The sequence below is a fragment of the Mesoplodon bidens genome (genome assembly GCF_964165515.1).
Source record: "Mesoplodon bidens genome assembly, chromosome: 7".
Classification (NCBI taxonomy): Eukaryota; Metazoa; Chordata; class Mammalia; order Artiodactyla; family Ziphiidae; genus Mesoplodon; species Mesoplodon bidens.
In genome coordinates this window covers 109,546,216-109,568,038 of record NC_138164.1, presented here as the reverse complement: position 1 = coordinate 109,568,038, position 21,823 = coordinate 109,546,216, and positions in this window count along the sequence as shown.

Sequence of the window (21,823 nt, the reverse complement as noted above, 5' to 3'; positions counted from 1 at the left end):
CCACCCGGCCCGCAGCGGCCTATTTATAGAGGAAGGACGGCTCACACCTCCGAATTTCAATGCCCTTCCGCCGCCTTTGTGAGGGAAGCAAAAATAGTCCCTCCGAAGGGGTAAAAATAGAATCTAGTTGACGAGACTTTCTAGACTTTTCTTAAGTTTGTGCAACTCCCAAGCCCTGTACCCAGATTTTTAAAACTTATTAACAAGTAGATTTGAACTGAAAATCTGGGCAAAAACAATGAAAGTCACATTTAAATAGACCAGCTTACAAAAACTCAGAGCCATTAATTGGGAATGTTTTAGCAACTTTTAAAATACTTCTCGTGTTTCCTTGGAGTACAGTGGGTACAACTTAGTGATTTTTTTTTTTCAACTTAGTGCTTTTTGAAGGTTTGCTGACGGCCTGCCTTTCCATTATGTAACCGAGCTTCAGCCTCACAAGTACAGACCGCAGCCATTTTAGAAGCGAAGTGTTGCAGTTGCTCCCCCAACGGCCTCAAGTCCTGCGAGGTGGTTCTGAGGTTTATACCGCAACCGGCCTGTTTGCCCTTTTATTCATGAAATCCGACCGGTCCAGGTTATCTGCTTAAGAATTCTACTAAATGTGTAAGTCCACTTCTCGAAAATGTCTCAACAGCCACAGTTTATTGGCTTCTGCAACAGAGCTGGCCACCCATCTCAAAGGCTGACTAAAATCGAGGCATCAGCGTGGGCCTGTTAGTTACTTGACATGCTACATGCTTTTGTTGTCGATTTTGTATTTACTAAATATCAGCTAGAGCCCTACACTTTTGGTTGCCTGCTTAGACATTTTAAATCAAGCCTGGATTAACTTCTTGTTCTTTACCAACGTGAAGCATTTCTAAGCTTCCAGGCTTCTCTCTCGTTAAAGTTGTCAAAACCAAGTTTACATGTTCTCTTTATAAAGTATCAATAACTGAAAAAGTCAATGGTTTCACTTCCAAAGACAAGGCGACCTTGGGCAGCCACTCCGCGAGGGAACAAGTTCTCAAATTGTTGTGAACCTTTACTTGCGGGTTTGCTTTTCTAGGTTCTTCTGTTTTACAAATTTTGCGTTATCTACGGTTTAACTCTCGAGACTTTTAAAAGTCTTGGGGGTGGGGGGGGCTTCCCGGACACGGGCTTCCACGCAACTAAAGAGGCCGCGGCGAGAAAATGCTGAGGAGAGGCCGAGCGGGATGGGCACGCCCCGCCGGGGCCCCTGGGCCTCCAGGACCCTCGGGCCACCGGGGCGGGGGAGGGGTGTGTTTCCGGGCCGGCGCGGCCTGAGGCCTTTGGGGAAGTGGGGGGAGGGGCGCGACACGACCGCCACCGCACCCGCACCCCAACCCCACGCCCGCCTCGCGCAGGGATATGCTGGTCGTGAGCCGCCGCTCCCTTTGTGAGTCGCCGCTCCCTTTGTGAGTCGTAGGCTTGCGGGCGGGTCCCGCCGGTTCTAACCGGCTCCAGCCGGTCCCGGCCGCCTCCGGGAGCGGTGGCGGTTGGCGCATCGCTCCACTGCGCACGCGCGCCCCGCCCCCAGGGCCGGTGCCTGTCCTAGACAAAGGCGTGGGGGAGGGTGGCAGCTGTCCCTGAGCTGGTTGGGGCTGTTTGGCCGCCCTTCCAACCTTTCGCCACGTTTGGGTTGCTCTTCCCTTCCAGGGGCTGCTGCCCTCCTTCTCTTCTCAGCCCGTGTCGGCCTTTTCCTTCCCCTCCCCCGTCCTTGGTCATTGCTTCCTTATTATCGCAAAGTCATCCGTTTATTAAAAATTCGCACGTCATCCCCTTGTAGTTACCTAGTTCTGTTTATTGTAACATCCCTTGAGTGTTTGTACATCACCAGATCTTACTAGTCTAGAATGCTCGAAGCGGAAGGGGTCTCAGAAACTGACCTAGCAGCTGCCTGGGTTGTTTTCCTTGAAAAGAATAGAGTGGTGGTGAGATCGCGGAGTGTGCCAGGGCACATGGTGGTTTCAAGCCTAGAGCCCAGGACAGGGTGGTGACACCCACCCTCTCGCCTCCTTTCACCTCCAGGGTTTTTAATTCTAGAATCTCTGCAATACCTTGTGTTTAGGCAGTAAATTCCAAGAGCGGAAGACGGAGTTCATTGGCACGGTACAGGTTAGGATGGCAACTGAATAATGACATAGGAGTTGTAAAAAGTCCGTAGTCTGTATTTTTAAAACCCGTTTGGCTCCTATAAATGGCGGTGGTTGTGAAAGGAGCAGGCCTGGGGGGGCTCTAGCAAGTGAGGGTACTGTCGTCTATGCTACCCTCCCACCTCCTCCACCCCCAATAAAGCAGGGCCAGTTTGAGCAGCTCCTTTAAAGTGACCCTGGTGAAGTTGTTCTTGTTTAATCACTCTTTCCCTCTCCCTGTAAGAGTGGAATATTACAGAGATGCAGATGGTTCCCTTCCAACGCAGTCTTGATGTTTGCTCTGGGACTGGAAAATTTTTAGTAGAATTTTAGCGCTGGAAGGAGGAAAACCTGAGTTGGGTCACCTCATTTTACAAATGGGGATTTGGGGGCCTGGGGAATTTGGGATTTGCCTAAAATCAGACACAGCTAATTAGTACCAGAACCTATTCTTGAATCCGCGAATTTCAACCTCATGGTGCCTCCCTTTGTCCCCCCACTCTCTCCCAGTACTTAGGTCGGCCTCCTCAACTGCCCTTTTCTCCAGGGCTGGGTGGGGAGGGGACCTAGGTCCCCCTCTTATCTGTGACCTTTCTCCCATTCTGGAGCCGCTGAAGTGAATGTTAAGAGCCCTGAAGTGCTTTAAACAATTGTCAGTGTAGCTAACTAGTCATTTCCAGCTCCCTTACACATAGATTGTAGCATTTTCCTTATACTGTTCAAATGGCTGCGTTGTATTTGGTTAATTCTCCCTGAATTTGGGGAAAGAGATTTCAGTGAAGCTCAGAACTCAGGAATCTCTCGTGTGGGAGAGATGGCTTGCCAAGGCCAGAGAGAAAATTCTTACCTTTTTTTCCCAAGCTGGTAAGTAAACAATACTTCAGAGATTTTGGACACTAACCCCTTTTTACTATTTTGGCCCAAAGGTTTACTGCCTTCATCTCTCTTGGCTTTTGCTTTGCAAAACTGATGAGCTGTCTCCAAAATATTCTAATTCCTTTCTCTTCTTGACGTAGTGAGTCTCTTTTCTTCTGGAAGATATATTTAAACAAGATGGCCTAAAATCGCCATGTTCTTTGGTGAGAAGATAAATAATATATTTGATTATGAGCCTTTCTCTCAATTCTTTTGAGCTAAGGCTCCCTTTAACAGAAAACGAAATTTTCTTCAAGGCACCTATCCTAATCCATGTTCCTTTCAACTTCATAACGTCCTAAGGCAGCTGCTCTCAATATCCTATGTATTCCCCTCTACCTCAGTCTGAAACCTGGTCTTCATTTGGGCCTAAGGGCACAGGTATAGGAGGGCTAATCCACTTCAGCTGGTAGGTCACCTCATGTTCCCACACGCCACCCTCAAAAAAGCCCAGGCTAAAAATAGGAGGCTCTCAGTTCTGGTTTCTGGCAATCACTTCCCTGACAAACAGCGCCGTGACCTTGGGCGCTAACCAAAATAACTTCTCACTGGCAAGTTTCTTGTGTGTACAATGAGGAGATTCGATGAAAGGAGTGATGATGCTAACTCTATAAAATGCAGTAAACAGAGATGAGAAGGGAACATGGAAGATTTTAGGCTTCCTGGCTGTGGCTTCAAGGAGGTGGAGCACTGAAAAGGTCTAAAGTAACAAAAATTTAGAATCAGGCCTCCAGACCTTCTGTCACCTAATCCTCCTGAATCACGTCAGACCAGAAACTTCCAGAGAATGCCAGAATCTGCTCCACCTCCTTCCCTTTTTAGCAAGGCCAGTCAGACGGCTTAGTCAAGAGAAGTTTCTGAGGCCCTGCATTTCTGGGTCTATGGTTCAGAGGCCAGTCTGGGTGAGTCTTCAGCGATACCTGGCATCCCCCCAGGCCTCTTTTGTTGCATTTTATCTAACCTTGTGCTATTTAGATAATCCTTCATTGCCAGAGACAGTTTTAGAAATGCAGGTCAGAAATAAAAGGCAACGGGAGTCCCCAATAAACAACTTCCTTGTTTTCTAAAGACTCAGGGAATTTGCAGTTCCCAGCGGCCCTCCTGCCGCCCACCTTCCCCGAGCTGATCTCTGGGACGATGACTTCACAAAAGGTCAGCTCCCTCCTCCTTAGCAACCAACTCCCACTGCAGGAAAAAACCCACAGAGATGACGCAGCTCAGAGCTCCATGGTGCAGAAGAGAAGTCATTGTTTTCTAGGGGATTTTGGACAACTAAAAATGTACTCGGAGAAAGTCTAAAATCAACCACTGAAATCCACCAGACACACCATTACCTCACAGAGAGCTGAGGGCAATTCTAGCAAAACCAAGTTACAGAAACTAAAAATGGCTGCATCATCAGCCTTCCCCAAAATGCTGTTGGGGAGAGGCAGCCTGGGCCTCTCCCTCTCAGGCACTGAACATCTCTAGGCTGAAGAGTAAAGGAAACATTCTCCTCTTGTCTTCCTGAGACGAGCATCCGTCTTTAAGTGTACCCTCCTCCAAGACATAGCGGGAGGATTCTGTGTTGGTAGAATTCTCTTTCTGGGGGAGAACACAAGGGAAAGCATCTTGAAAAAGAGATTTCTCATTCCCAGTTCGAGAACTCCGTGCTGCTAGTTCCCTTCTTTAGTTTATTCGCCACATAATGTCCTTGGCCCTGGGCCCTGCAGCCTGTTTGTGGATCTTTCCAGAAGGCCTGGCTGTGGAAGCCCAGCTGTAGCACTGTGGGGTGTGGGAGGACAAAATGACAACAAGGGGCAGAACACAGCTCTCCAGACCAGCTGCTTCAGCCTGTTTCTCCCCAGCTTAAGAGCTCTGCAAGGCCCCTCACTGGCTTCACCCAGCACTTCCAGACCTTCCTTCCCCAGGCCGTCCACCCTCCCTGTGGCCTTTCCTCTTGTCCTGGTTAACCTGGGGTGGAGACGGTCTACTGACCCCTCCCCGGCAGAGAACAGAGTCTACCACGCTTTCCTCAGTCCCTGCATTGTGCCGGGCGCATCTGCAGGACAGGAAATCCAGTGGCAACGTTATTTTCTGTAACACTGTGCCATACGCGTTCCATGAACCATCTCTTTTCAGTTCTCACAGCCACCCTGTGAGGGAGGTGCTGCTGTTAACACCTTGGACAGATGAGGAAACTGAGGCCCGGGCTGTCTCTCTTGGCATCACTAGTGCCTGGCACACATTAGGAGCTCAAAACGTGCCCACTGACTAAATGAATAAATTGGAATAGTATCTCTTTTGGAATTAAAAACACAGGCAGAACAGTGAAAAGAGCACATGCAGTAGATGCCCCGTAAGCACAGAGTGACTAAGTGACTGGTGGTAACCCAGCTCGGGAGGGGCTGTGAAAGGACAATGCGTCCCCCATCCTGGAATGTCCAGTCCAGAGACACTTATGTAAAGCGAGCTCAGAGTGGTTCTCTGAGGTTTCCAGCTGTTTGTTGCTCTGTGTATGTACTGGAGCGCGGTGGGGAGGAAGAAGGCACAAGCTGATGTGCTTTGATAGGAACAAAATGCTTTTAGATGTGACATAAACACGACCGCCCGGCAGGATGGAGTAAAATCCGCACTGAGTGGTACTGCGTAAGAAACTGCGGAACTTCTAGACAGACTGACCCATAGAGGCAGGGAAGGGTGTGGCGCGGAAGGCTGCCTTGGGTCTCCGTGGAGCTCCTGCCTCCAGAGTGCAGGGGTGTGAGCCCACCCTCAGGACTCAGGGCTTGCTGCCCCTCTGCTGGAGGACTCACCGCGGGAAGCAGGAGGTGCTGTGTCCAGTCTCACCTGCACTGCGTGGGGCCTGTGAGTGGACCTTCCAGAATAGCCTGAAGGAACTGTGAGGCTTCCCAGTGGGTCATATCCACAGTATCCACAGTCTTAGAACCCTGATCTGTTCAGTCACCCACCTGAGGTCCCAGGCAGATGCTTGGGTTAGCACCACAGACCCAGCATGATGCTCATTAAACCTTTCACCCCTCCTACACACACACACACACACACACACGTGTTCATTCTTCCTCAACACAGCTGTGGCCCACATCCCACAGAGGCAAGTCTCACGGAACAGGGGTAGAGGTCACCCGGTTCTAGGATCTTTGCCTGAGGTGTATTTCTCGGTACATGCCAGGTAAAAACAGAAGCCCATGGCGTTATGGGTCTTTCTCTGGGGCTGATGTAATAGTAGAGGCTTGCAGTGATTGGGGTGGAATAGACCTTAAAGCTCTTTAGGTGATGGGAACTCACTAGAAAGCAGCGGAGACTGGAGTGAGGTCTGGGAGGACTTGAGTTCCCTGAAGAGGGAGTTTGGACTCTGTTCTTTGGACAGAAGGATGGCTTCCGAGCTGGGAGAGGCCCTGGCTTTGAGAAGCATTGTGTAGCTGCTCTTTGCAACATGGCTGAGCTGGGAGAGGCGGCAGAGGGGAGGGCCCTGGAGTCCATCGTCGCAGCCCAGGCCAGAGGTCATGGAGGCCTGGATTGGGGGGGCGGGGTGGCATGGCACAAGAGAAAGAAGACAGGTAGAGGTCTGCCTGAGGCTCTCTGGGCTCCCCACACTGGTCTCTTCCCCTGTCTCCTGAGCACCCTAGCCCTTTCCAGACTCATGTTCTTTTCTTTCTTCCTTTTTTTTTTTTTTTTTTTCTTTTGGCCATGCTGTGCGGCATGCGGAATCTTAGTTCCCTGACCAGGGATGGAACCTGTGCCCCTGGCAGTGGAAGCGCAGAGTCTTAACCACTGGACCCCGCCAGGGAAGTCCCCTTTTCTTTTTTTTTAAGCATTCATGTTCGTCTTTATTTATTTATTTGTTTGTTTGTTTGTAGGCACTCAATAGATGTTTATTAAAAGAAAGGTCCTTTAAATTCTATAGTGTTTTACAATTTTCAAAAGCTTCACGGGGCTTCCTTGGTGGCACAGTAGTTAAGAATCCGCCTGCCAATGCAGGGGACTCGGGTTCCATCCCTGGGCCGGGAAGATCCCACATACCACAGAACAAGTAAGCCCGTGCGCCACAACTACTGAAGCCTGTACTCTAGAGCCCGCGAGCCACAACTACTGAAGCCCACGTGCCTAGAGCCCGTGCTCCACAACAAGAGAAGCCACCGCAATGAGAAGCCCACGCACTGCAACGAAGAGTAGCCCCCGCTCGCCGCAACTAGAGAAAGCCTGCGTGCAGCAGCGAAGACCCAATGCAGCCAAAGATAAATGAATAAACAAATGAATTTATTTTAAAAAAAGTTTAACACACATGATTTCATATAATCCTGTAATAACGCTTTGTTTTCCTACCCCTATCTTGCCCCTCCCCCCTTCCCTCTCCCCACTGGTAATCACTAGGTTGTTCTCTATCTGTGAGTCCACACTCATGTTCTTTACTCTCGATGACACATCTGCATGGAATGCACCTCCCCCACTCTTCAGATGACACTCATTCTCATCACCCTGCCTAGATGTCACTCCTGGGAAAGGGCCAAGGGCCTCTCTGCCCAGCACTTCCAAAGTCACCCGGTATCACCACCTCACAGTTACTCACCGTCACAGCACAGTCTATGTTTTCCTGGATGAATACGTGTTCGTGAACATGTCCCCCTAACTCTTCGGAGGGTTCAGGGAACTCCAGGGTTTGCAGCCTGGTCAGCAGTGGGGATGGGGTGCGACCGCTGGAGGCTGAAAGTGGGGACACAGGGGCCTCGGGCTCACTCTCCTGCACAGACAGGAGATGGGTCTGTGCCACCCTCCCAGCGGTGAGTCCCAGCTGTGGACAAAGGGTGGGAACTCCACAGAGATGTCACTTGGCTCCGTTTGGTAACTTGCTGCTCTAAGGCCAGGGCTCATTCTGGTCCCTGCATTCCCAGCTGCTGCTGCTTGGGAGCAGCTGACCTGAGATGGGGCGCAGCTCAGGGTCCAGAGGAGGGAAGTGGGGGGAGGGGAGAGGGACGAGGGAGCTTCCTGTGTCTTCCCGGCTCTCCACAGACGTCACTTCTGCTTGGGAGCTTCCAGAAATAGAGGTAAAAATACTCCCCCCAAGAAAACAGAGCATCCAGATAGTTTCTGGGGTGCACCCCAATATTTAGGTGCCCCTGGGCTTGTTCCAGCCCTGCTGCTCTTTACCCCGGGGAAGCAGGCCCAGCGGAGTGACCTGGCTCAAGAATTGTGAAATGGTGGCAGAAGCTCTCATTCCTCCCCTTTGCCTTCCCCAGGTGCAGGAATCCTGGGGCCCCTGGGACCGTCAGTTGTGGGGGCTAGCCCCCGTGTCCCATGGCAACACAATGCCCAGCATGACTGAAGATCTGACATGTCCACGCCAGAAGTGCCTTCTGTGTCACTCAGTCTCAGGCTGCCTCAGGCCTCTTCAGCTGCAGCCCACACAAACTAAAGAAGTTTAGACTCAGCAGGGCCTGAGAAGAAGGTGGAGACAAGAAAAGCACTGGGAAAAGAACCTGGGTGGAAATTTCCATGACTGTTCTGTCAAAGCAAAGGCTTCAGCTGAGCCCAAGGCAGAGACAGACCTGGGAGCTAGAAGCCATCAAGGTCACAAAGGGTCACCCTTCCTCATTCTCCCAGATCTTTGTCACCCACTGCCCCACCCTGAACCCGGGTCATAAACCTCAATCAGCCGTGTCCCGTCTATTCCAGCCTCATTTGCTGTCAGACCCCTAGTTCATGAGATATCCTGCCACCTCTCCCCCAGGGACACGGCTAACCTCACGGCCAGTGGGAGCCCCCTCTTTAGGAGCCACATCGAGGCCCCTTGCCCTCCTTCCTTGCAGGAAGGCCTCCCCCTGGCTGAATGGTCCGTCCCTCCCGCAGTCGCCTGCGGCCCTCATCATCCAGTGACCTCACCAGCACTCCTGTGATCCTGCCCTTCGCTCAGTGACTCATCTGTTGTTACCCTGAGCTATGGTATATGACTTTTATTGTTGTTTGTCACTTATCCTTGAAAACACAGTCTTCCTATAGCCCCGCCTCAGCTCAGACCAGCAATGCATGCACCTTATTCCGCATCTACGCAGCCTGTCCTGTGTGACCTCCAGCTGGTGCTGGGGAATCTAAGAGGCTCACCCCAGGTTCCAGCTGCTGGTCCCCAGGATCCATCCCCAGCCCAAGCTGGCACTTCCCCAGCAGGAGTTTGGCAGGAATGTTTATAGGCTTGACTTCTCTCCCCACCCCAGCCAGGATCCCAGAGAGGATAAATGATGGGGACTCAGCCCAGGGTCCTGGCCACAGCCTTCCCTGGGGCCTGTCTGGCCTTGCCCACCAACCGTCAGCCCCAGCCTGGCAATGTGGGTGTCCTGGAGCCAAGCAGGTATCTCCTCCCTGCTCTTCCATTCAGCCTTCTCTCAGCTCCCCAGAAGACCATGGATCTCTTCCCCTCCACACCCTGTCCCTGTCGCCCACCTGATCTGGTTCTTCAACTCTTCCACCGTTATAGAGGGGTCATGGGGAGAGTGGCCTTGAGAGTCCCACACACTTGGTCTCAGCCTGGTTCCTCCCTCACTGGCTGTACCCTGTGATGGTGGCAAGCTACTTAACCTCTCTGAATCAAGTTTAGTCCTCAGGGAAATAGGAATGAAATCGTGTAGTACCCCCTTCTCAGGTTGTGAGGATGTCAGGAGCTTAGTACAGTGCCTGGCTCAAATGATGTGCCCTGTAAACGGTGGCTGTAACTACCTTCCTTCCCCCCCTCACATACTAAGCTCACAACTCCCTCCCAGACCCCCAGATCTGACTGGAGCCAGGCACATCTCAGGAAGGGGTTAAACATTGGCAGTGACTTCATCCTTGCCTTGGAGCAGGAAGGAGGCAGAGAAGGTAACAAAATCAGGCCAGAGCTGGGTGGAATTTTCCAGTGCTCATAAACAGGACCATTTGGGTTGCTAACTGAGGTCACCATGGAAACGGTCACGTGTGCCTGCCTTCTGGTTATTCCAACCTGGCTAGAGGCCGATGACACAAGCTCCAGGCCTCTTCATTGGCTGCCACTTTCTCATGCCACTGAAATCTAGCAGGAGATTGGCCAAGAGCTGTTTCTGGGCTGGAGTTAGACCTTCCCTACCCCCCAGCCGGAACCTGCTGGAAGCTGTTGTTTTGAACCAGAGGAAGATGGAAAATAGGCTGCCAGAGATGTTGCCATAGCAACTGCTTTCCTTTCTGCTCTCCTTGGAGTTAGTAGTTGACTTCTTTGTAGTTGAAGTACTTTTCCAAAGGCAGAGAGAGTGGCAGCCATTTTACACTGACCTAACCTTCTTCTTTTGAAGGGGAACGCCCTCATCTTCCTCAAGGAATTTCTGAGCCTCTACTTATGGCTTTGGTTACCAATCCACCCCTGACTTTTGTGAAATGGGATATTCATTCCAGGACACCCTACCTTCTAGGGCTGGAGTAAGTCTGTAAATGCTCACTGTAAACTAAAGCTCTGTGCACTCGTCATGTGTCTCTAATTGACCGTCTTTGACATGAGCGTAGAGTGGAATGGCCCTAGGTGGGGTTGGGGGCCCTACCAACTTGTTTAGCAAAGCCCGAGCCCCAGGACTCAGGGGCCCCTTTGAAGTCCACTTACTGTTCTGTCACTGGGACCATCAGCTGTTCACATAGCCCCCCCAAGGACTCCCTTTCTCTTTCTGTAAAAGGATTCCTCTGTAGATGATCTCAGAAGGCCTGTTCCGGGTCTGACATTCCATAAACCTAAGTTAAAGGCCTGCCTGCTCTCCACAATAAATCTGTGGGCCTTATCATCCCCATGGGAGGTAAAAATACAGGCAACTGCCATACACCGAGCACTTTCTAGGCGGCAGGCACCGCCCATGCACCAGCTCAATCTTCACAGCAACCTTAGAAGGTGAGGATCATTATTACAGCTCCCACTCATTTTACAGATGTGGAAACTGAGGCCCTGAGAAGTTAGGTAAACTTGTCCAAGGTCACACAGCCAGCAAGTGGCAAGGTCTAGATTTAAAGCCTGGTGGACTGGCAGCTAGTGTTTGAAAAACACAAGGCTTGGGAAGGATTGTTTGAAGCTGGGGCCCACAGACCAGTACTGCTCCATGGTAGTGTCTGCTGTGATTTTTCCAGAAAGCAAAATACAGTCCATTTTGACTGGCCTTTATCAGAGTTCCAGCCCTTACTGCATCTTTGATGTTATAAAGTCCTTTTTCTTATGAAATGATGGTGATAGCAGATGGTAGTTATTTTGTTGTCATGTTCTTATTTGGGAAAAGTTGGCTAATTGAGAAAAGGCTAACCTTATATCAATATATCCAACTTTTAAAAATGTTTTACAGCTTTTTTTTTTTTTTTTTGGCCGTGGCCCGCAGCTTGTGGGATTTCAGTTCCCCAACCAGGGACTGAACTTAGGCCACAGCAGTGAAAGCCCAGAATCCGAACCACTAGGCCACCAGGGAACTCCTTAAAAGTGTTTTATTATGGAAAATTTCAAACATACAAAAAAAGTAATAAGAATAGTTTAATGAATTCCGGGGTTATGCAGCTTCAAAATTACTGACTCCTGGTTACTTTTCTCCAATTCCCCAATAACACATGCCCTGGATTATTCTAGAGCAAATCACAGACAGCAAATAAATTCATCTGTTAAGAAAAAAAAAACTTACTATAAACAGATAAGCATTTTCACACTTTAAAAAATAATAAACTGGGCTTCCCTGGTGGCGCAGTGGTTGAGAGTCCGCCTGCCGATGCAGGGGACATGGGTTCGTGCCCTGGTCCGGGAAGATCCCACATGCCGCGGAGCGGCTAGGCCCCTGAGCTACGGCCGCTGAGCCTGCGCGTCCGGAGCCTGTGCTCCGCAACGGGAGAGGCCACAGCAGTGAGAGGCCCGCGTACCACAAAAAAATAATAATAATAATAAACTTCTTTAATATTAATCTTCAAATATATACAGTTTGTCTCTTTTTTTTTTTTGCAGTTGGTTTGTTCAATCAAGGTCTAAACAAAGTCCATACATTTCCTTTGATTACATGTCTCTTAAGACTCTATTATATTCTATAGGTTTCCCCTCCCCACCTTTTTTTTCCCCTTGCAGTTTATTTGCTGAGGAATCTGGGTTGTTTGCCCTTGGAGTTTTCCACACTGCGGATTTAGCTGATTATACCCCTGTGGTGTGGTGAAACATATTCTTCTGTCCTCTCTGAAGTTTTCATAAGGAGGTGATTAGATCTTGATCCAATTTGGGTTCCTTTTTTTTTTTTTAACAGGAATATTTTATAGATGGTATTGAAAATATGCAACTTAAAAATAAAATTATTGGCTATGTAAACCCAAAAGCTGGGAACCACACTGCTCTGAAGGGAATTCAGTCCCTCCATCCCTCTTTGATTCTAGGCCTCACCCCCGGGTCTAGCCAGAGCCCCAGAAAACCCCTTTGTCCACCCTGCAGAGCTGTATGTGCCGAGTTGTTCTTGGCAGCCTGCTCACTGCTGAGGCTGCAACTCTCTGTGAACAGGCCTTTAGCTGGGAAAGTTGCTATCAAGAGCTACCACATGCCCATATGAAGGGCTATGTGAGAAGTGTCTTATACATCACCTACCAGCAAAAAAGTTTGCTTTCCCTGAGGAACTGGGATGCTTTTCCTTACAGACAAGATGAATCATGTAATAAATACTGTTCCCTTTTCCTTTAGCTCCCAGGAAGCTAAAAACCATAACTGAGGCACACATTTGGCAGTGATAAATGACTCTATGGCCTTTACCCTGGTCTTTTAAACCTGCCTGAACTTTCTCTGCCTGATTTTTTATCTAGCTACATACCTATCTCACTCTCACTGTATATATAAAAGTTGACATCAATCCTTTGTGTAAAAGGTAGCTATAAAGAGATAAATTTAAAAATTAGAAGGAGAGGGACTTCCCTGGTGGTGTAGTAGTTAAGAATCCGCCTGCCAATGCAGGGGACAGAGGTTCAAGCCCTGGTCGGGGAAGATCCCACATGCCGCGGAGTAACTAAGCCCGTGCACCACAACTACTGACCCTGCGCTCTAGAGCCTGCGTGTGCCACAACTACTGAAGCCCATGCACCTAAAGCCCGTGCTCCGCAACAAACACCCAACGCAGCCAAAAATAAATAAATAAATAAATTTATTTTAAAAAAAATTAGTAGCAGAGCAGGATTTGGTTTTCGTTTTAGCTTCATTCTTTATGTGATTCTGGAACAGAACTTCATTCATTCAACAAACACCCTCCACACAAGGCACAGCTAGTGGAAATAAGGCAGGTGAGGGACTTCCCTGGTGGCCCAGTGGCTAAGACTCTGTGTTCCCAAAGCAGGGCGCCCGGGTTCAACCCCTGGTCAGGGAACTAGATCCCACATGGCACAACTAAGACCTGGTGCAGCCAAATACATAAATAAATATTAAAAAAAAAATAAGGCAGGTGAAAGGCAAGTTTTCTGCCTTCATGGAGCTTGTATCCTAGTGGAGGAAGTCAGGCAACAATCCCAGTGAAGAGCAGCAGTGTAAGTGTTCTGAAGAAGGTGTGGTGGTCGGATAAAGGGAACCAGAGGAGGGGATGAAGTTCAGATAGGGTGGACCAGGAAGGTGACATTTGAGCAGCAAGTGGAAGGATGAGGATGAACTGGCCTTGAGAAGAGATAGGGGGATTCCAGACAGAAGAAAGAACAGGAGTGGACAGAGGAAGTCAGGGTCACAGGGATGTTGTTCTGGGAAGTGGGCTGTTCCCCAGTGGGGAGAGGGGGGTTCCTTCCCCTCAGACTGGGGAAGTCTCCCAGTACGGCCATCTGCCCTTGGTGTGAAACATGCAGCTGCCCTCCCTGCCCCCAGACTTCAACTACCTCCTGTGTTAAAACACATGCCGATGTCCTTCTCTGTGGGTGAGGACCCCAGGCCTTCTGATCCTTGGGCTTAACCTCAGACGGGCAGCTCCTGGAGTCCTGGCTTCCTGCACCACACGTTTGTCCATGATACCTGCTCTAGGGGCTGTACCACAAGGCAGGAGCAAGGTTTTCCCTGGACCAGCCTAGCTCCAGACAGCAGAGCTGAAAGCTGTGGGGATTTCTCAAAGCTCAGGATTCAGCTTTCACTGGGCATTGGTGCATCAGTCATCACCAAACACCTTGGTCAGGTCCAAACCAGAAGAGGCTCTGCCTTCTCTGGGTTAAGGAAGTGGAGGTGTGGTGGTGGTGGGGAAGGCTGGTAACTACTAGAGCAAAGAAGAGGGGCTTAACTGAGAGGGTAGAGCTAGGAGGGCTTCCAGGGGGAAGTGATCCACACACTCAGAAGAATCCTGGAACATTGACCAAAAGGCTTGGTTTTATCACAGCTAAATCCTCATTATCTAAACCAGTGCCCAGTCTCTGCCACATAGTAAGTGCTTGGTAAATATCTGTTGAATGAATGAATGAGCCAGGGGATGTTAGGATCGTTCTTAGTAGTGAGCTCCTTATTACTGGGACCTGCTGGATGGCCACTGGTCTGGGGTCCTGCCTTAAGGAGTGGTGAGGGCCTAGGGGAGCCTTCCATCCCAGGGCGGTGTGAGGCTAACTCTGAATAACCTGGAGTGGGGAGGTCAAGTCCAAACAAAGCAACTGACACTCCTTGACAATGTCTGCTTAACTGCTTTTATTTATTTATTTATTTATTTTGCGGTACGCGGGCTTCTCACTGTTGTGGCCTCTCCCGTTGCGGAGCACAGGCTCCGGACGCGCAGGCTCAGCGGCCATGGCTCACGGGCCCAGCCGCTCCGCGGCATGTGGAATCCTCCCAGACCGGGGCACGAACCCGTGTCCGCTGCATCGGCAGGCGGACTCTCAACCACTGCGCCACCAGGGAAGCCCCAGCTTAACTGCTTTGAACCCTAGACCCCTCTGCGCCTCCGCAGCCGTCAGCCTGGTCCACGCACTCATGCCTCCTAGGACCCCAGACCTGAGGAGGGCCTGCCCCTGCGCCTCCCGCTCGCTCGCGGGGCCCAGGCTGGAGAAGACAGGCGTCGGGGCTGACGCAGCTGCGGGCGTGCTCTGCCGGCTCCGGTTCCGGGAGGCGAGGCGGGGACTCGGGGGCCGCAATTGGAGCTAGCGGGTCGAGTGAGCTCAGCCCGCGGCCACCGCCCGCGCCCCTGCGGCTGGGGGAGGAGGGGAGGGGAGGGGAGGGGCGCGGGCACCATCATGGTACGCAGTTCCGGACAACCCCTCCCAACCTGGGGCTGGGAGAGCCCTGGAGCACCACACCACTCCTTCCTTCCGAAGCTGTCCCCACTGCACCCCGTCAAGTGTCCCTCGACACCCGATTCCCATAGAGGCCGAGTGACCTGCTCACTACCCTCTCAGCCCTGTGCGGTTCCCCAGCCTCAACGCACTTTCACTGCAAGTGACAGGCCCCGTGCACAGGCTTTGGCTCCTGGTCTGAGGGAGGCGGAAAAGTGGGGCTGAGTGGAGCTGGTGGTAGACGCTCCTAGCAAGGCATTCCAGAAGGGACTACTCTGTAGCTGGATATGGTGGGTATGGGGTCTGGCTCCGGAGTTCACCAGGGAGAGAAGAGGGGTTGTGGGGCAGGGCAGTCCGCGTGCAGGGCATAAAGGCACAGAGGCGTGTAAGAGTGCCCCTGTCGGAACAGGCAAGCGAGCGCGCAGAGCAGAAGGTAGGGCCTGGGAGGGCATTGGCTGGGATGTGAAAGAGCCTGATGCCACGCGGTGGATGGAGCAGGGTACCAGGGAAGGCTGCTGGCCCTGTAGGTGTAAGGGACGGGAGGAGGACCACGTGGGAGAGACCGAGGCCTGAGTCCCCTGAGGCTCCCAGCAGGAGCTTGAGAGCTGCTCGGAGTGGGTGGGAAGGTAAAGTGTATAGATTAGATCCACATTCCCCCTTCTCCACCTCTCCGGCGGCGCATGATCCTGGGTCTTTCCCAGAGTGTTCTTCCCAAGATGCTACCCCCACCCTTTCTCCAAACCTGGGACACTCTTCTCCCTCCACTGACTCCTGACGAGCCCCCAAACCTGTCCCGCACCCCAGCTATGAGGGGCGCGGTCTGACAACTCCAGGCTCCTTCTAGATACCCTTTCTACCCCCAGGTTCTCCTTCCCAGCCTGGAACTCCTGGGGTTTCCCCAAAATGTAAGGCCAGGGCAGAGACACTGGGAAGAGGAGAACCGGACCTGGGCTCCCCCCCACCCCACCCCGCACTGGGGCCGCTGGGCCGGGAGAGACGGTCCGCAGGTTGGCCAGGCCCGGAGGCCAGCGGCCCGCCAGATCCTTCCGGGTGCCTCACTAAGCCAGGCGCCTCACGTGACTGTCCTAGTAAACATCCGCTCGCATCCGAAAACCCATCGCCTTCCCTCCCCCTCCCCGCTCCCGTCTCCTCCCCCTGACTTGAGCACCGGGGCCCGGAGAGGCGGGGGCGGGGTGGGCCGCATCGGAACTGCGTGGTCATCTCGGCCCGGGCGGTTCCCTGGTCTGTCACTTGTGGGTGGCCTATGTCCGGAGGCTGGGGCGGCGTCCGAAAAGGAGGGGCTCCTTGGGCGGGTACACCCGGGTTTGTGTCAGCCTTTGAGAACTGCTTTTCTTGCCGGATTGGTCCAGCTCGATTTTTTTTTTTTTTAATATTTATTTATTTGGTTGTGATGGGTCTTAGTTGCTTGCGGGCTCCTTAGTTGCGGCATGCATGTGGGATCTCGTTCCCTGACCAGGGATCGAACCTGAGCCTCCTGCATTGAGAGTGTGGAGTCTTATCCACTGCCACACCAGGGAAGTCCCCTAGCTTGGTGTTTTCAAAGTGCGGGGCAGGTACTGTGGTCCCTGATCCAAAGGCGCAGAGATGAGATCCGGGCAGGATCGCAGGGGGTGAGGCCGAAGGGGGGTTGAAGGACCCTGTGGCTAGGCCTCGTTCTGGGGGGTCCGGAAAGGCCCCGGGGATGCAGGTGGGTGAAGCAGGGCTGCTGTCCCCACTGTGTCAGCCTGATGTTCTGTTTTCGTCCCCTGCTTCCTCACGTGGACCTCAACTCCTGCTGATTCTGACTCCTCCACTTCCCCCTTCCCTGCACCCACGACTGGCCTCCTCCCCAGGCCAGGGCCTCTCCCCGTTCTCTCTCCCCGTTGTACCCTCTACCTCCTGCCCTGAGCCGCACATCATCCGCCTTCAGGAAACTTTGTGATAAACCAGTCTTTGGTCCTATCCCATCCAAGGCCTTCCTGAGTAAACGCAGGCTTCTCTGGGTTTATTCTCCTTGTGTTCCTGGCTCACCCCAGTCACCGCCGTCCCCAATCCTGGTGAAATCTAGTTTGCCCTTAGGTCTCAGCTCAGCCCTGCGCCTCCTTGAAGACATGGGTGTAAGAGTCCTGCCACAGAGCTCCCTGACCTTAGGAAGAGAGCTGACTCATCCCTGCTCCCTGGGGCCCGGCTCAGCCCTCAAGATAGGAGCACCAGTGGCCCCAGAACCAGGGTAGCTCAGAACACTGCCACCAAGTGTGGACGGTCCACTCTCCACCCAGCTCAGATCAATAGCTCTGCGAAACCTTGGGATCAGCAGAGAAGATTTGGAGAAGGGGTTAAGCAACACTCCTCAGTTAAGAAAAAATTATTCGAAATTTGAAAAGGCAAAAGGATGACTATCAGCCCCAACTCGGAGATAAGTAGATTGATAAGCTGTAAATAACTGTCAGGTAGAGAGCATGACCCCCAAGGTAATAGTGACCCCTGTAGGTCATTAGCCACTTTGTATGTAACCCAGCAGTCTTATTCCAGCACTTTTTTGGGTGCCTCTAAATACTTCGTCTCCCCGGTTCTCTTTGAACTAGCTCTTCCACCGTACTGGTACTTTCCTTAAGGTGTTAAGTAATCTTTGACATATACCCTATATTGAGAGTCATGCTTTTAGCTTTGAAAATTATATACTGTGACACTTCCGGACACTGTCTCACCAAGATATCCGATTGGGCTCAGCTGCCAGGGCCAATTAAACTTTGTCGACGTTCTCATGGGCTTACCTGAAACACTGCGTCTCCCACCTCAGACTTGCTGATTCCACCCTGTGATGTCTTTATTATATTATTATTTATTTAGAAATAACACTTTATTGTTACAAAATTTAAACAGCACCGTTAAAGTCCCTTGGACCATTGCCTCCCATCCTAGGCCTGTCCTGAAGTTGACCACTGTCGTTCTGTTAATTGATACATATATCAGTGTGTAGAATATATATATACGCCAGTTTATATACGTTTATACCAAAACATAGATATATTAAATAATGTGCTGTGTGTGTGTATATATATATATATGCACACACACCACACACATATACACATATATACATACGTATATGTTTACAAATATATATACACCCTATTTGGTATATGTGTATATATAGTATACACATATATACAAATGTACTATCATTTTAATGGCTGGGGATTTTTTTCCATAAAAGGTGTTATACTGGAGGAACTTCCCTGGTGGCACAGTGGTTAAGAATCCGCTTGCTAATGCAGGGGACACGGGTTCGAGCCCTGGTCCGGGAAGCAGATGCCGCGGAGCAACTAAGCCCGTGCGCCACAACTACTGATCCTGCGCTCTAGAGCCCGCGCGCCACAACTACTGAAGCCCACGCGCCTAGAGCCCCTGCTCCGCAACAAGAGAAGCCACTGCAGTGAGAAGCCTGCGCACCACAACGAAGAGTAGCCTCTGCTCACAGCAACTAGAGAAAGCCTGCATGTAGCAACAAAGACCCAGTGACGAAGACCTAATACAGCCAAAAATAAATAAATAAATAACTTAATTTTTTTAAAAAGTTATAAAAGGTATTATACTGGAGATATTGTTTTACAGCTTGCTTTTTCTCAAAAACAGAGTTAGGGATCTATTTTGGCACATAAGACCTACCTTATTCTTTTAAGTGCTAATGTGGCAACACAAACCATAAAATACCTAGGAATAAATGTAAGAAATATGTGAGATTTTATGTAGAAAGTTAATGAAGATGTTATTTTATAACATTGTAATGTTATAATGTAATGTTTACAACCTTGTAATACTGATAAATTTTATAAGTGATGAAATGTATGAAGCAAAAAGTAAAAGTGTCCCCCCCCCCCACCGCCCTACAGCAACAGCATTGTTTTTTTCCCAGGCTGCTTCTTTACCTTCCTAATAAGCATATTTCTGGAACTTGCTTTTGGGGATTGAGTCAGAGCCTCCTTCCAGGGAGTTGAAGACATCTATAAATAGCTGTGACGTGCGTGGGCCTGCAAACGCTGTAGCTGAGGGACCTGGTGCAGGGAAGAACCTGCGTCAGGGAGACAGTCACCATCACGAGCTCAGAGGAGGCTTCTGAGAGTGGGTGGTGCTTTAATTAGGCCAGGAAGGATGAGCTGGTGGATAGGTTGGGCAGGACATCATTGCAGATGGGGGACTTGGTCTGGAGGGGGGATAATCATTTCTAAATAGCAGAACCACGACAACGGTGAGACAGAGGCCCACGGAGAGTAGCACGGGGTGTGTGTCTGTTGGCCAGGGCTGGGGGAGCCAGACTGCGGCTCAAGTTCCAGCCCCAAGAAGCAATCAGGGTCCAGGCTGTGAACCTCCTGCACCCCTTAGAGTGGGGGCCACGGAGGAGCCCCTCTTTGCTGCACGGAGGGGAAGTCTGAACCCTGAAGGGCCTTCCCACTGTGCCAGGGCTGGGCACTCGTTTGGGGCCAGGCAGCCGTAGAGATCAGGGGCAGCTGGTAGGGGAGGTACACCGGCCTCCTCTGTCTCTCCCATCTCATCAGTTGGCAATGGATACGTCTGTTCTGAGTCACAAGTCCCAGTTCTGACCCTGAGAGTGCCGTGGAGGAGTGCACACTGCCCTCGGGGGAGCGGGTGCCCGTGGTACAGCCGGCAGCCTGGGCAGGAGACACCTGCTCCCAGAGTGAGGCGGGACCTTCACCCCTCAGCCTCTCCACAGCCACTGGGAAGCAGAGGCCCAGAGACGGCTCAGTGAGGAAGTGAAAGAAGCCAGTCTAGAATTCGGATTTCCTGCCCCTCAGAGTAGGTCGGGTCTAGGACTGGTCTTTTTTCTTCCCTCAAGAGACGTGCCCTCATCCCATTATTAGTTGCCTGTCGTTGCACATCTAAGGCAAGTCAGCACTAGTGCACTAGGACCAGGTCAAGGTCTACCAGACCTCTTTCAGTTTCACGTCAAACTCCCACCCCACCGCAAGAGGACCTAAGCAAAAAGGATATTTATTGTATTATGTTATTGAAAAACGCAGAGGTGGTCTTCGTCTCCGGCAGAGCTGGCCCCAGCGCTCTCCATGGCTCCCCACCATGAGGCTCTGCTACCCTCTCGAAAATAGAGTTAGAGATCTATTTTGGCACATAAGACCTACCTTTTTTAAGTGCTAATGTGGCAATACAAACCATAAAATACCTAGGAATAAATTTAAGAAATATGCGAGGGCTTCCCTGGTGGCGCAGTGGTTGAGAGTCCTCCTGCCGATGCAGGGGACACGGGTTCGTGCCCCGGTCCGGGAAGATCCCACATGCCACGGAGCAGCTGGGCCTGTGAGTCATGGCCGCCCGAGCCTGCGCTTCCGCTTCCTCTCAGACAAGCCTTCTCACATCACTTAGGTAAAGTGGTTTGTATTGTACATAAGGAACAGGAAATGCTTGTTAAACTGGTTTAACAAGGATTAAAAGATTGACAGTTTACTGTGATTTACTCATGCTGTGGAATGCTACAACTGGAAGGGACCATTGGGAGGTATTTCAAAGTTGTCCAAATACTGGATTCATTAGACTGGAAGGCAAAAGCTGGAGTCAAGGTCAAAGCAAAACAGAGTCAGACCAGGCAGAAGAAATGCAAAGGGGGAACAGAGAACAAGGACAGAGACAGGCTCCAGAAATCTAGATGTTGAAGTTCAGTGTGAGTTTAGGAAACAGCAGCTGAAGAGAGAGGGAAGGGCAAGCAAGCAGGTTCTCTGCCCGGCTCAGCCCTCACCACAGATGGGGACAGCATGACCTTGACTCATTTCCCCTGCTCTGTAACTGGAGGGCTTGCAGTGCGCGGACCCACTGTGTGGCTAACAGGGGCTTTTCTGCAGCTCGCTCTGCTCGTGTGTCTGCATGGTATCTCTGGTTCTAGTGTGTTTCCACTTTCCTGATGAGCCCTGCTGAGCTTTTCCTGTGCTCCTGAACCCTTCTGGCCCCTGTATGTTATTGGGAGACAGAGTTACCTGGGCAGGCGTTGCCAGGAGTTGGGCATTTTCAATTACAGGGACTCTACACATTTCATGGCGTGTTGTGGAGTCGGTCCTGGAGCATGCACTCCTCTACTGCGTCTGCTTCCAGGTCGTAGGAACCTCTGCAGCCTGTGGATCTCACTCCTGGACATTCCTGTGTCAAGCAAAATGTCAGCTCATAAGGGGTGGGGAGGAGATGAGGCTGCAAGATTAGCCCTTGGAATTACCAGGGCTTCTTCAAACTGGGCCACTCTGGGGAGCTTCTGGCTTCCAGTGGTGGGAAAGCCCTGGTGTGGGCTGTGGACCACAGGGGATGTGATAAGGAGGCCACCAGGAGGTCTTCAGCAGGACCCTGACCTTTTGTGCTGGATGGCAGTGTCTGCCAGTGGACAGGACAGTGCAGGAGAAGCCCACTCATGCCCACTGAGCCTGCGTGTACCTTGGGCTGTCATTCTATGTGAACAGGAAATAAAATTATTATAGATACACAGGAAGTTCCCAAAATAATAGAGGTCAGTCCCCTTCACTCAGTTTCCCCCATGGTAACATCTTACATGA